At 34.8% G+C, this 3,461-nt stretch overlaps 1 non-coding gene across 1 annotated transcript; it reads right to left on the minus strand.

Annotated features, from left to right (window-relative positions):
* Positions 1 to 2,917: 2,917 nt before the first annotated feature.
* Positions 2,918 to 3,024, minus strand: LOC128282167 (small nucleolar RNA R71). Its single transcript, XR_008272403.1, has one exon. It is a non-coding gene; the product is annotated as a small nucleolar RNA R71 (small nucleolar RNA).
* Positions 3,025 to 3,461: the final 437 nt, after the last annotated feature.

The raw sequence follows: 3,461 nt of genomic DNA on the forward strand, positions 1-3,461 counted from the left end.
CAATATTAATTTATATTTTATCAAAATCAATCAAGTGTAATAAATATCTTATAAATCAAAATTAAAAGTCATGTTTTAAAGGAAATCTTATTTTCTAAATAATTACATACTTACCCTCCATTCCATTCTAATACCATAATCAAGAAAAAAATCAACACATAGATAGCCAAGCATTGCAAGAACACTATATCATCAACCAAAAACATCTAATAATACAAATTGTTATTATATATTAACATTTTAAATTATTAGAATCATAACAATAATTTCAATACAAAACAACTTCATGCATTTCCATAATTCCATTTTAAGCACACTCATCATACATATATAAGAACACATATATAAATCAACAATATACTATTATCATCAACCAATCTAAGATAAATTACTTAATTGAGTCTACATTATGAAATTGAAATAAAGCTACCACAAATCGAAAACCATCACGATACGATAATTGTTTTCCTTTTCATTAGCCTTTGATATCTCGGCTACTTCCACGACTACAATAATAAATCAAAATAAAAAAAAAGTTAGAATTCATATTTCAATCATTAAAAATGTCTATAATTATCAACAAGACACAATTCGATATAGAGAGATACTTTCTTACTTTTAATCGAAACTCAAGAGAATTCAAACCTAACCTATGCAAATTTGAATTCTAACCTTAGAATCATCATTAGGCACTCCTAAATACTCAACCCCCCAAAAGAAAAACTTATGTCCATACACTTTTTGTCTCTAGCACTCTTTAAGCTTTTAATAATTGCAATTTTGAAGATCAAGCTCCATCTATATTCCAACTTGATATTCAGCTCACTGATAAACCATAATTGATACATGTTTTTACCTCATGCGTAGCACATTTATGGATGGTTTCTCCTTAGATTTGGTGAATTCGATGCTCCTAATTCTTTAATTTCATGTTTTATACTTAGGTGAGCATAGGAGAGTAAAAAGAGCGAGAAACGGGTCGAAAACGGAGAAAATGGACCCACATGGGAAATTAACACGGCCTGGACTTTCTCACACGGGCGTGTCACACAGCCGTGTCCCTTTGGCAGGATCGAAGCATGACTTACACGGGTAGAGTACACGCCCGTGCCTATTCAACAGCCTTGACCACGGGCTAGAGTAATCCCACACGGGGGTGTCACATGGGCGTGTCCCTGTCGAGCCCAAGTAAACCCTATTCGAAAAAGGTCAATTTTGAGGGCTCATAGGCATTATAAAGCCTATTTAAACACCTGATGAGGCCCTTAGAAAAGAGACGCAGAGTAGGAGGTAAGGAATTACTCAAGGGAAGCCAATTGGCCCATCTCGGAAGCCGGATTCTTAATCAAGACTGAAGATCTCCCTCTAATTTCCATTTAGGGATTTTGGGTTTTCTTTATGTTTTGTGTTCATTATTCTTCTGAGATGTTTTCTTCTATAATTATGAACCAAACCCCCTAAATACCTAAGGGGAATGAAACCTAATATGGATCTTATTATTATTATCTGAATTGTATGATAAATATTTGACTTGTTCTTAATTATGTGTTCTTAATTCTTGTTTTAATATTCCAGGATATTGATTCAAGTTAATGCTCTTATTTAGAGGAGAAGTAGACCCTGTCTAAAAGTAAATTTGTCATAATTAAGCGGAGTTGATTGCACGCCTAGAGATAGGGTGATAAGATTTTGCCGGATTAGGGTGAAACCTAATAAGAGGATCCATAGATCGAGTTAATGCAACAATAGGTGTTAATTAGAAAGAGATTTCAATTAATCAACCAAGGGTTAGAAGTTATTAGTCTCGAGAGAGATAATAATATAACTTAAGGATTTCTACGGATCAAGTCAAATGAATAAATTGTCTGATTTAGAGTCAAATAAAAAGTGAAGTCTAGGTGGATTTTTCCTTGGGTATTGTCTTAATCAATCGAATTTTCCCAAAAGCTTTTCCCCAATTTCTCTCTGTGCACTCTTAGTTTAGTTAATTAGTTTAGATAAACAAATCCCTTAATTTTTAGACTAGCTAATAAAAAGAAAGTAATTACTAGTACTCTTGGTTCCTTTGGGTTTGACAATCCGGTCTTGCTAAAGCTATACTACTGTTCGATAGGTACACTTGCCTTCATCGTGATAATAGTTAGTTTCAAGAACGATTAATTATAAATATTTAAAACTTGTTACGAATATCACGTATCAAGTTTTTGGCGCCGTTGCTGGGGAACTAGGATATTAGGAACACCCGATTTTTATTACTTTAGCCATTTTACTTTTATTGCAATTTAATTTTTTATTTTTCTTTTCTAATTCTTCATTTATTCTCTTTTGACAGGTTTTTCTAGTTTATGACCAAAGAAACCTGTCAGGACCATTACTATTTGATAGATCGATCGATCGTACAGTTGGCAGAAACTGAAGAGAAATAAGGCGAAGCTTAAGATACACAGAGGAAGAGCAAGAGGACGATATTTCAACTACAACCGAGGAGATGGCTGAAAACCAAGAAAATCTGCTACCTCCTGCGATTACTGCTAATCAGAATCTGGCTCCACACACTATGTATGATTCTGCTAAACCTTCTTTAACAAGAACTAAATCGAGCATAGTTAGACCTACTGTAGCTGCAAATACTTTTGAACTGAAACCTAACACAATTAAAATGATATAGCAATTTGTTCAGTTTGATGGTTTGCAGGACGAAGATCCCAACGCTCACTTGGCAAACATTTTGGAACTATGTGATACATTTAAAATTAATTGCGTTTCTGATAACGCCATTCGCCTTCGGTTATTCTCTTTTTCCTTGAGAAACAAAGCTAAACAGTGGTTGAATTCGTTACCACGAGGGTCAATCACTACTTGGGAACAAATGACCGAAAAGTTTTTATTACAATATTTTCCACCGGCTAAAACAGCTAAATTACATAATGATATCTCTTCTTTTGTGCAGATGGATTTAGAAACACTCTGCGATGCATGGGAGAGATACAAGGACCTTTTGAGAAGGTGCCCTCACCATAGGTTACCACTTTGGCTACAGGTTCAAACGTTTCATAATGGCCTGAATCCTCGACTCGATAGATGATCGACACAGCCGTTAGCGGAACCATCAATAATAAGACACCTGAAGATGCTTATGAATTTATAGAAGAGATGTCACTGAATAATTATCAGAGGCAAGTCATGAGAACAAAGCCAACAAAAGCAGCAGGTGTTTATAACGTCGATTCAGTCACCATGCTCTCTAATCAGGTAAAACTCTTAAATAAGAAAATTGATGGTTTTCTTAGTTCTTCACAGGTTCATCCAGTAATGCAGTGCAAAGCAAGTAGAGGTGGATCGAGCAATCCAGAATACCCACACTATGGCCACAATATGGAGAATGAGCAGCTAAATTACATGGGTTATAATCTTCGCTCTCAAAATAATCCGTATAGCAATACTTACAATGCAGGATGGAG

Source organism: Gossypium arboreum, chromosome 1, assembly GCF_025698485.1.
Source record: "Gossypium arboreum isolate Shixiya-1 chromosome 1, ASM2569848v2, whole genome shotgun sequence".
NCBI lineage: Eukaryota > Viridiplantae > Streptophyta > Magnoliopsida > Malvales > Malvaceae > Gossypium > Gossypium arboreum.